This window comes from Tenrec ecaudatus, chromosome 6, assembly GCF_050624435.1.
Source record: "Tenrec ecaudatus isolate mTenEca1 chromosome 6, mTenEca1.hap1, whole genome shotgun sequence".
NCBI classification, from domain to species: Eukaryota; Metazoa; Chordata; class Mammalia; order Afrosoricida; family Tenrecidae; genus Tenrec; species Tenrec ecaudatus.
Genome location: NC_134535.1, coordinates 57,251,368 through 57,263,952, shown reverse-complemented (window position 1 = coordinate 57,263,952; position 12,585 = coordinate 57,251,368).

Genomic DNA, 12,585 nt, shown 5'->3' with positions numbered 1-12,585 from the left:
GACAAAGGTGAGGTGGGAACGGGACAGCATGTTCGGAGAATGGCACTGTAACAGAGGAATAAAGCAAGAGGTGGAAGATGAGGCTGCACAAGAGAAGGCCATTGGACAGGAAATCCAGGCATGTAAGCCTTTTACTAAGTAATGAGCACTTTCTTAGAGGAAATGGAGGTGACTTTGGAATTATATAGACTGGATCATCCTGCTCCATGAGTATAAGTTCTAAGAAAACAATACTGTGGAAATAGGAAGGGTAGACTGGAAAAGGGAAGCCAGAGTTTCTGATCTCAGCTAATAAAACAAGCTCTCACCTTTCACCCGAGAGAGCGCTGACGGAGTTTGCATGGGAGCATGACAGTGGGGGTAGAGCAAAGAGAATGGTGTTGATAACTTAAAAAAAAAAAGTTCAGGGATGGCATTGCAACCCTTCCAACTTAATAAGGAGAAAAATAATTTCCACCATCAACAGGAGTCGCACAAGGCTGATTCCTATTTGGTTTCGTTCAGGCCTGCCTCCACCCTATTACCAATTCTGACCCTACCTGCCCTTCCCTGTGGAGCCCTGGGTGTGTAGTGGTTAAGCACTGGGGGCAATCTGTGTGGCCAGCAGATCAAAACCACCTTCAGTTCATAGGGAGAAAGACAGCTCTCTACTCTGGCAATTAATTGCATTCTCAGAAACCCACAGGGGTCACTATGAGTCAGAATGGACTCTTGACAGTGAAAACTATCCTCCCCTAGCGCTCTACTTCTCAGCTGGGTCAGATAAGTCATTGCAAATAGCTACATAGAACTCCCAAAACATATTCTTCATCAGGGCGTTTATTAGGGAAATTAATAAGTTATCATTTAAGATACAGTTTTATTGATAATGACGGCATGCCTCCCTCTGGTCCCTGGCCTTTCCATAGTTTGATCCAGGGCTCGTGCTCTGGCTCTGTAGCTGCCACTTCTCTTGTGTCATAGTTTCCTGTCGCTGGATCAGGGAGGTTCAATGTGCAGGGATCTCAAGGTTCAATGATGTTCTCAATTCCTGGCTCTTCTTCCTTAATGTCACCCAACTCCTGTCTCTGAGACAACTCCTTTTAAACCAACAAAATAGCAAACAGACCAATCGTCTTGCTGTACTTCCAGTTGTTGCTATCACAATTGGCCCCATTCACAATAAGTCACAACTGGATCCTATCAGTCACTTCCCTCACCTTCTCTTCCCCAGGTATGTCAGGGAAGGGTATGACCTTTGCCCTTAACTATTGTGCCACCACGCCTCCCTTGACTATTATTAGGGCACAGGGATTCCAACCTTTACCCATTAAGTGCCATGGCTACACGGAAGAGTTTCAATTATAAACTTTTGGGGGGGCTTAAGGGACTAAGTGACTTCTCTTGATAAGCTAGACCTCAAAGTGGTCTGTCACAGGGCACAGAAACTGACTGAAATAAAGTCTCACTCACTCACGCAGTGCCACCGTCAATTCCTATGAATAGTACAAAGATGGTGAGACGTTGACTCATGTACTTCGGCCATGTTGTCAGGAAAGACCAGTCCCTGGAAAAAGGACATCATGTTGGTAAAATAGAAGGGTAGTGAAAAAGAGGAAAGACTTCAACAAGATGGATTGACACAGTGATTACAACAGTGAACAGTGATTAAAAACTAGGTAGAATTGTGAGGATGGCTCAGAACCAGGCAATGTATCCTTCTGTTGTTCACTGAATCGAGGTCGCCTGCCAACAGCAGCAACGACAGGACACAGCATGGAACTGCCCTGCGGGTTTCCAAGACTCTAAATATTTCCAGGAGTAGACAGCCTCAGAGCAGCTCAGACATTTTGAACTACTGACCTTGCAGTTAGAAGTCCAACTCTTAACCCCTCATACCACCAGGGCTGTCCTATAGAAAGTGTAGGAGGACTAATCCTCCATGTTCTGTTGTTCAGTGCGGTTGAGTTTGTTGCTCATGTAGTTGCAGTTTGTTGCTCATGTGTTATACTCTATGTATAACACAACAAAGTCATGTCCCTTCCTACACCAGCCTCACAATGGTAGGCATGTTTAAGCTCATTGTTTCAACCATGGTGTCAATCCATCTTGTTGAGTGTTTTTCTGGTTTTGCTTTGATTTTTTTTATGGTTATGTTTAAGTTATCACTACTTTACAAAGCATGGCAGCCTTCTCCCAAGGGGCATTCTACTCATACTTCTTTGTCCATTCCTCTGCTAGTCCATAATCAATATTCTTCATAATGTCATGTTTCCATTGAGTCAATTCTTCCTTTATCATTGCCTAGCGTTTAAAACCATGTGAAAGGATTACTAATGCCAACACTTGGATCAGGACATCCACATTCATCACAGTGACCTCTTTTTTCTAACTCATTACAGAGGTCTTCTGCTGCCGAATTGTCCAGTGAAATATATTGTTTGATTTCTTGACTGATGCTTCTAATTGTGAAACCGGGCAATAGGAAATCCTTAACAATTTAAAAATGTTCTGTATCCCATGCTGTTGCTAACTGTCTCCGTTGTGAGGATCTTTAATTCTCTTTATGTTGAAGAGTAACCTATACTGAAGACTGCAGTACCACATATAGTCTTGTACAAGCAGGGGTTTTCAGCACAGTTTTTATGCTGAAAAAGCCCCCTTCAGCTTATACTTGCGCAAGGGTCCCACTTACCTGTTCTCCGGTGCAGTGCAGGTGTTCTCCGGTCTCTCCCGCTCACCTGCGGGAACCTGCAGCCTCAGGGTGGTCGGTGACTGCTGATATCATCGCTCTTCTTTCCTCCTGCTCGCCGGCAGCCTGTGTTGTCTGTGCTGTACTGGGCACGGACCTGCCCGCTTCTGGGTGCTGGCACCTGGGGCGCACCGCATCCTTGTCAGATGAATGTCGGTGTGCCTGCTCTTCTACTCCGGCTCTTCTCCAGGACTGGGACCAATGACGTAGCCTTTACAGTCTTACCTGTGCTTGGACACGCCCCCTTGCTCCGCCCAAGCATTGCTGAATACCAGTACCGGTATATCTCTGATATTGGATATACGGTACGTTTATTTACAGTACGTAGTCTGCTATATTTTATTTTCTAATTAACCCCTATCTGGACCCAGGATTGACTGTGCTTGCATAGAGCAGCCTGTGTGAGGGCTCATAATACACACGCTGCATCGTGTGCGCACTGTGTGACTGCATGTGTTGCGTTAGCACTTCCCATACGTGTGTCGTAACGCTGCGTACGCAGTAACGCAGCACATGCACTAACAGTGCGCACACACGCAGCGTGTACATGATGAGCCCTAACACAGGCTGCTCTATGCAAACAGTCATGTCACCACATTCTGGAATGTCATCAGTCTGTGCTAGGCCTCAAACTATACAAGCTGCGTTGTGTACATGTGGTGAGGCAGCGTATGTAGTAATACAGCGTGCATAGTTATTGTTGATACCATATTGTTTTTGTTGACCCTCTTTTCCACTTACAGAGCTAGTTTACTGTTTTTCTTTGAAATAAATATTCAAAGCATTTAACCTATTGATGCCTCAGTTAATGTAATTATATTGGTATCTACTTTTATTTTGAAATTTACCAGTAGCTGCTTCATTTCCCACCCTAGGCTTATACACGAGTCCATAAGTTTTCCAAGTTTTCTGTGGTAAAATTAGGTGCCTCGGCTTATATTCAGGTCGACTACTACTTAAGTATATATGATACTTTATTTTTATCAGATAGTAAATATTTCAAGTCCTCTTCACTTTTTGCCAACAAGTTTACCTTATCTGTCTAAAGCAGGTTGTTATTGAATCTTCCTTCAATCCAAATGATACTTATTTCTTCCTATAGCCTAACTTTTCAAATTATTTTTTAGTGTATTGTAAAATAATTTCTTTTAGGAAGATTAATACAGGACTGATTCCAGTTAGATGAAGATTAAATATTTCACAAATGTCCAACTTCTCCAAAATGTTATACAGCTTCTTTGTCCATAATAACCACCACCACCACCACCACACTTCCCCTCAGTAGACTCCTGCACAGATGAGCAGCTCACAATCTGCTGCAGGGTCATAGGACTTGCAAACCCTTAAGAAACAAGAGAGCACACTTTTCAGAGGTTGTGCAGCACAGGGGTAGAGATACAAAACATTCAAAAGGTCTCCCTTGCTTAGCCAGACCAAAGCATGTTGGACACATGTCGAGATGGCTGTATACAAATCCTGAGCCTGTAGTTTTTTAAAGGTGATAACTGGAGTCTAACGGATTTTTTTAACCTGAGATTCAGTACTATTTTCATGGGCATGCTCAGTCAAGAAGGGGTGGTCACCAAGTAACTTTCATGGCAGTGTGGTTTTTGCCTTCTGCAGACCAAGGATTGAAACTGAGGACTTTGATTTAAGTCACACCTTCTATTAAGATGGTGATGTATAATATCTACCACCTTTATCCTCTCTTATTAGCATAACCACTTCCTCCAAAATGATATTGTAGCCACTGATACAGAGACTAGAATTTACAATAGATCGCAAAGTGTGGGACTCTCATCAGGAAGGAGCCCTAGTTGTGCAGTGGGCTGTGCACTGAGCTACTAATGACAAGTTCAGCAAGTCACCCTCTGTGAGAGAAACATGAAACTTTCTACTCCCATAAAGATTTAAAAATCTTTAAAATTTAAAACTTAAATCTAAAAACTTAAGAAAGCCCAAAGGGCGGTTTTAGCCTGTCCTATGGGGTATGATAATTGACACTGACTCCATGAGTGAGTGAATAACTATGGTCAGAAGAGCCATGTCCAATAATTAACTGCACCCCACATACAGAATGCATAAATATAGCAAAATGATACAATACCGAATTGATGTACACGTTCTCTGATTTTAGGTATTTGTATTTCACGTATTCTACAGAATGACTGTATTTAATTCAATAGCAAGAATTTAGGATAAAAAAACTAGATTTTTTTAGTTCAATTATCTTCTGTCTGTGAGACCCTTAATAAAGAAAAACACTCCCATATTACCAGCACAATTTTACATGTTGCTAGAATCCTCTCCCAAATTTGTAAGAAGCTTGAAATAGTAGACACCTGACTTAAAATTCAAGAAGAATGTCCTTCTGGGTTAGGCATGCCTTACATGATGCTTCATTTATTTATCTCCACATACACAAAAGAAACCTTGGAAGCAAAGCAGAGTAAGTCAACGAGGAAGAGTGGAAGTGGCAAGAAGAGACATACTGTAGGAGTCAACTTGAAGCTAACTGATCTGGTCTGGTCCTTAAAGGCATTCCAATTCAATGGAAAAGAAAAGCAAGCAAACAGTAAACAAAATTTGTCCAACCATGTGCAGCTTTTTTATTTCCAACAAACAACAGTGTTGAACTGAAAACCGAACCTCTTGCCATCTTTCTGAGTCATGCAGACTCTGGAGTGGGGGGACGTTTCCGAGACTGTAACCCTTAGAGAATCTGACTACCACGGCTTTCCTCATCCGAGGTCATGGTGAGTTCTAATGCTATGTCTTTTGGTTAGCAGCCCAGTGCTTAAGCAATGCACAGCCAGAGCTGCAAATTAAAACCACCTAATCAAATCAGTTGCAATCTCGTTGATTCAGACTCATAGTGACCCTATAGGACAGAGTAGAACTTCTCCATAGAGTTTCCAAGAAGAAATCTTTATGAAAGGTCAATGCCTTATCTTTTTTCTATAGAGCACCTGGTTAATTCAAACCATCAACATTTTTTCCCAGAAGTTATATGGGCAAATAATTTACATATCATATAATTCGACAGTTCAATCATATCAGGGGGAATTGTACAATCACCCCCACATCAATTTTAGAGCACCCTCCCTCCCCATGGTTAACTTGCCTGTAAGATGATTTACGCACTCACAATCCATTCTAGTGCTCCCTCCCCTCCCATCTTCTCTAGTTACTCCTGAAATCCCCTTTCCCTCTATCTACCCCGCCCCCCTGTATTCCCTGTTAACACACCACCTACATTTTGGTTTGCAGTTGAGTACATAATCACATTACCAAACCAACCTCACTGCCATCGAGTCAATTCCAACTCATAGGACCCCAATAGGACAGGGTATGGGTTTGATAGACTAATGTTTTTATGGGAGAAGACACAGGGTTCAAACTAGAGATCTCCAAATGAGGAAATTATCCTTGATTATCTGTAGGCCAAATCTAATTACATGAGTTTAAAGAGCAGACAATTGCCACTACAAGGACAAAAAAGTGAAAAAATCATATTGTGAATGAGGTGGAGTGCAGAGTGGGGACTCAAAGCCCATCTGTAGGCAACTGGACATCTTACAGAGAGGTCAAAGGGAGAAGACGAGCCAGTCATGGGGCAGTGTAGCAATGAAGAAACATACAACTTTCCTCTAGTTCTTAAATGCTTCCTCCCCCTACTATCATGATCCCAATTCTACCTTACAAATCTGGCTAGACCAGAGGATGTGCACTGGTACAGAAAGGAACTGGAAGCACAGGGAACCCAGGGCGGATGGATCCCTCAGGACCAGTGGTGAGAGTGGCAATACTCTGAGGGTAGAAGGAAGGTGGGGTGGAAAGGGGGAACCGATTACAAGGATGTACATACAACCTCCACCCTGGGGGATGGGCAACAGAAAAGTGGGTGAAGGGAGACGGTGGACAGTGTAAGACATGACAAAATAATAATAATTTATAAATTATCAAGGGTTCATGAGAGGGGGAAGTGGAGGGAGGGCCGCAGGATGAACTGATACCAAGGGCTTAAGTAGAAAGCAAATGTTTTGAGAAAGATGAGGGCAATGAATGTGCAAATGCACTTGACACAATGGATGGATGTAAGGATTGTGAAAAGAGTTGTAGGAGCCCCCAATAAAATGATTTTTTTTTAAAGAAAAGAAACAATACTAAAAAAAACAAAACCAAAAGTTAAGAAGAAATCTTTGCCCATTGCTGCGGGGTGGAGTAAATGTAGACGCGGTCATGAAGGCGCATGCAGCCGCAAGAGTTGAGCGGCTGACAGGAAACGTGGAGCTCATCTGTTTCCAACCACCAAAGTCATGACTTTTGCCAATAGGCCGAGTTAGCTTAAGAAAGGTCGCAAACTGACCAACAATGTGATTCTTCCTTCTGAAACGCTAAGCAAAGAAACCATTGAGTCATTCTGTACCTGGACTTCTGACCCTCAGAAGCCTTGTTTCCCTGACATACAGGGGTGTTATTTGTGGCCTCTCATTCTGTGGGCGTTTCTTATTGCATTCCATTGCAGTCGAATACTAACATACACGTCCAGATGTCCTCCTCGACGTTCGTATTAGAAATCGACATGTGGGCAGCGCCGACTAGAGCGGGTTTACTGGAATCGCGACTCTGTTATGGCCTGCCATGGTGGAGCCATCATGGCCATGGACTGGGGAAGAACTGTGTGGCCAGACAGGCCCCTCAGGATTCAGGCCACGTGGTGACCGCGACTTCCGGAAGATCCTTCTCATGGGCGGCCATCTGGACACGGGCCTGGCCGGCCTGGCCGCACACGCCCACAACCTGTCTGAGAGGGAGGATGGTCAGCAGATCATGAGCACGGTGACCAACCTCCTCCATGAGACACACTTCGGTCCTTACTGCCCCGGGTTCGTCATCACTGGATTGGATCCAAAACACCAAGCCATTCATTTGCTTTCTGGACTTCATCAGCTGCCCCATGGTGACTGACCACTTTGGGGTCAGTGGCACCTGCGCTGAGCAAATGTATGGGATGTGCGAGTCCCTTTGGGAACCCAGCCTGGATGCGGAAGCATCTCCAGAGCACTGGGGACCAGCCTACAGTGTCCGGGATGGGAGTTGCGCCCACATCATGGAGAAGGACAAAATCACCACCGGAGATGGCAGGCCTGCATGGTCTAACGGCGCTTCCTCTGTCCCCATGTCCCCATGTCCCTGTCCCTTCTGGAAGCGCCCATTTCATTCTTTTCTTTTTTTTAATTAAATACGTTTTTTCTTTCAAAAAAGAGAAAGAAAGAAATGGACCTCCCAGGCTTCAGCGGGGTATTAATAGAATTAGTTCATTCGTGTTGCTGGCTGCACAGGACAAAGGGGGAAAGAGGTCTGGTCCTCTGGCTGGCTGGAGCGTTCCAGACGTCCCTTTCTAACTTGCATACCCTCTCATGACGCTAACGACGACGCTGTCCAGTTTTATTCTGGAAGTTTATATTAATGATAAGTATTCTCTCCTAGAGAGATAGTTTTCTGATGAGTACAGAGGCCTTTTCATCATACATTTTATATTTATTCTCTTATTTATGTCATCTACATTGACCAAACAAGGCCCAACGAACTGTAACTGATGCCGCTTTGACTGCACCCATTAAGGTACCGTGCTTGTCGGAGCAGAGCTGTGCTCCGCGGGGCTTTGGTAGATGAGCTTTCAGAGATACATCTCCAAGTCTTTCTTCCGAGACTCCTCTGGGTGAACTTGGACCTTTTGGCTAGCAGCCAAGTGCTCTAACCATTTGTGCCTCTAGGCGACCTCCACTTTGTCAGGCACTCCTGATTCCAATTGTTCTTGATGAAACTTCCTGTGGGGGGCCTTGGATGAATAATGTGGTGGGATTCAAATTTAGATTTAAAAGAAATTTGAGCCCTAGTGACAAGAGGGTGGGTTACTTCATTACAAGGCATTGGAAAGCTGGAATGGAACAAAATTGAGTTTTATTCATCCTTTCAGCTCAGAGGTGATATCCCTCCGCCCATTTATATGTAAATAGAAATGTTTTTCTATGTTCAGAAGAAAGTGATCCCTCCCTGGTGTCTGTAACTACATTTCTTTTTGTCAATTGATAATTGAGAGTATCTGAGCACATGTCCAATTTCTATACGGCAGTTCTTATTTTATTAAAACGTGTTCATAATCTCGAAGCAGCGCACTAATTGTAGGTGGTGTGAAATGTCTCTGTGCATTTCCAAAGAGAATGCTTTATTCCTGCAAGCCAGCACACCAGCCTGCATTCCCCCCCCTCCATCACCAGCAATATTTCCATGGTTGAAGGTTTCTAAAACAAGTATTTTTATTTCTTTTTTGTGCTCACACAAAAAAAGAAAAAAATCAAGCAAAGAATAGCTCACCGCCATCAAGTGCATTCTGACTCTTAGCGACGCTATAGAGGGAGTGAACTGCCCTGTGGGCTTTCTGAAATGATAGCTCTTTATGGGAGGAGAAAATGTCATCTTCTTTTCCAGGGAGCAGCTGGTGGCTTTGAACTTGTCGCTGTGATTTCTATGGTCTCTCTCACTGGATTACTAGCTGTAAGAGAGAACGGCCTGGAAAGTAACCTGCAACAAGCATAGTAGAAACTCCAGACACACCCATTGATGAAATTTAGTGTCGAAGCGCTATGATTTAGGAAAAATAGGACAGGGGCATAGCGGGAATTCTGTTAGATTCATTTTCTGTTACAGAAATGTAAGTGAGTTCCATCATGAAATAGAAGGATAAACACTGTGTTGTTTATGTAGAGAATGTTTATCTTCAACAATACTCACTTGATAAATATTTCTTTTATTTTTCCAAAACCATTTTGTTAGATATCATATCACTTCATAGTTCAATCACTTCAAGCAGTCTTGTATAATTGCTACCACAATCAGTTCTAAAACACTCTCTTTCTTCTTGAACTCCTTGACAACGGTTCCCCTTTATCCTCCCCCTCCCCACCGGACCCTCAGGAACCATTTTTCTACTTGCTGTCTCTCTCTAGAGGGCCATGTATCCTGGGCTTATTGAGTGGGAAAGTAGTTGCCAGAAATCCTAAATCATTTCACACTGGTATCCACTATTTGGTCTGCCAATTTAGTTTGGTTTTCTAATGTTTTGCCTGATTTCTTTTGATTTTTTAATTGTTTGTTTTATTAGTACTTTGTTGTGTATCAACGTGCACCGACTGCAATCTGTTAGAAGTTAGAGAAAAGAGTGATTAAAAGACATAATACTGCCAAATAGAAGGATTGCTACTTAGTCTAGAAGATGTAGTTCTGCTAACCATAGGTGAGTAGTTAAATTTATTAGTGGCCCCAGTGAAGAAAGGTAATGCAGTCTAAACCTGGGAAGATTTACAGCCTAGAAAAGCCAGCGGCGCCCTTCTATACTGTGCTGCATGGTCACTGTGAGTCACGATCAGCGATGGCAGTGGGTTGCTTGGATGGGTTTGAGGATAAAATAGAAAACGCACTGCTATTTGGAGGAGGCGACTTAACAGGAGAACCTCTATCTGTACCTTGTGGCATTCTTATGCACTATACAAGCTTACAGTGCACGTATTGGTTCTACCTGGACTAGCGTTATAGATAACCCAAACCCCAAACCTGGTGTCCAGTAAAGTCGACTAATAGGAACCCCACATAGTGGGATTCTGTAAATTGTTATGGGAGAAGACCGCCTCGTCTTTCTTCAGAGGAGTGGTTAGTGGGTTTGAAAATCCACAGTGTCACGAAAGTCCCTTTGCTAAAGACTTTGCTGCCACTGTCCCCTGCTGCCATGGAGTCAATCTACTCAAAGCAAACCTGGTGGCATAGTGGGTTACATATTGTGCTGCTAATCTGGAGGTCAGCTGTTGACAGCCACCTTCTACTCCGCAGGAGAAAGATGAGACTTTCTCCTTGTATCAAGTGTTACAGCTTCCACAACCCACAGGGGAAGCTCTACTCTGACCTATGGGGTAAATATGAATTGTTATAAATAACAACCTAATAAGTTTTAGGTGATTGACTAGACTATCCTTCGGACCAACTTTATCCCAAGTTTATTTTCCTTTCACTCGCACCTGGGCCCTAATACCTGTTACTCTATATCTCTACTCTAAAATCTAGCTTTCATAGCCTCAAAGAGTCTGACTCTCTGAATACTTCTGACATTTTTATCACGAGCATTTCTGCTCTGTTTTGTCTTTGCTAACACCTTTGAGAGTACATGCCAGTTACACCAGAGTAGGGATGTGCAACCCTGACCTCACCCAGCAGAATCTATAACCTCATTCAGCAGCAAGTCTAACCCACTGTCTCAAAGGAAGGTGGGACTGCAGCCAACATCAGTGCTTTTAAGTAAGTTAAATAATATCTCAAAGAGCAGTTTGGAATGTGTCCATGTGATCGGAAGCAGGAGGCAAAGATACAGTCAATGTGATGTTCTAACTGCTGCAGGGACCTAATTACATCAACTCTGACAAATTTGATCATGTTTGGAGAAAAAAATGCAGTGAGCCAGCTGAAAAGTAAATGATCACCTCATAAAAAGTTTTATTACGTAGGAATGGAATATTTACCTTATGTTCAAAACATAACTCATGAATACATATTATAGTCAAAGTGGTCATTATTTCTCCTTGTTGTACCACGCAGGTTCTGGTGAACAGCTGCATCGGGACATCTGCTACCCTTCACCCATCATATTCCTTAAAGGACCCTAGGGAAGGATGATTACAAAACACCCTACTCTCATTATTTATCCCCGAAGGGCTATTACTTTTAAAGTTATCATGATGATAAAAAATAAAATACTGGGGAGACAAAGACTAAGACAATTCTTGCAATTCTGGATCTAGCTGGTAGAACCTCTTTAAATAATGCAAATACCTGTTCTTAGCTATCTCACTCCCCGCCCCTCTCCGAAATCCTAACCATGCAGATCTCGATCCACCATCCATCACTGTCATGATGTTTTCATCGGTTACTTCTAATGATTTTGTGACTGTGTCTGACTTGAAATTTTAAGGAGACGAATGAATTGATAAATGGATGAATGAATGCATGCTAACTTAGAACCGTCTGTTCTGAGTGGATGGGAGGCAGCCAGATAGCACTGATGGGGAATCCAAAGAAGGAGACGGTCTTCTTGCCCAGATTAATCTAACTACAGTGTTCTACCTCGGTGATTTCACCCACTGATGGGAGACAGACGGCTGCTGGGAACACTGAGGAATTTTAAAACAATTCACAGCTCAAGCTCCACAAGTAGAACATACAGTTAAGAGTACTTTGATTTTTTTTTAGTTCAATATTTTTATTTTCTTTGTAATTGTACTTTTAAAAAACCATGTGACCAGAAGTAATACATTAGGGGGAAAATCAGAAAAACAGAAATCTTTCTCTTTCTAATCCAAGTTCTTGAGCATCAGTTTGACTTTGTGGCAGTATCCATTATAAATAAGCTTTTGTGTATCTTTCTTAAAATATCGTGGTGTAAAAGAGCACAAGTGTGTGTGAATGCTGGTGTGTGTCCTTACTTTTCACACTAATGGGGTTGTATTAAACATACAATTACATGCTTTATTTTCTAAGTTAACATATTTTAAAATTTTAGAAGCAAGTCAAAATTTATTCTTTATATTTTAAAAATGTAGTGTAACTGATATATTTATCTTTATAGCTTAAAAATATTTTAAATGGTTTTAAAGGAATTACAAGCCATGATGGAGGTTGAATATTAATTACCCCTCACATGCATTTTAGTAGTACCCTTTAAAAACAGACATTTACTTTTTATATTAAATTCCTTTGTATATTCATTTTAAATCACCAAGTGCTATTCGCTATTTTATTATGAC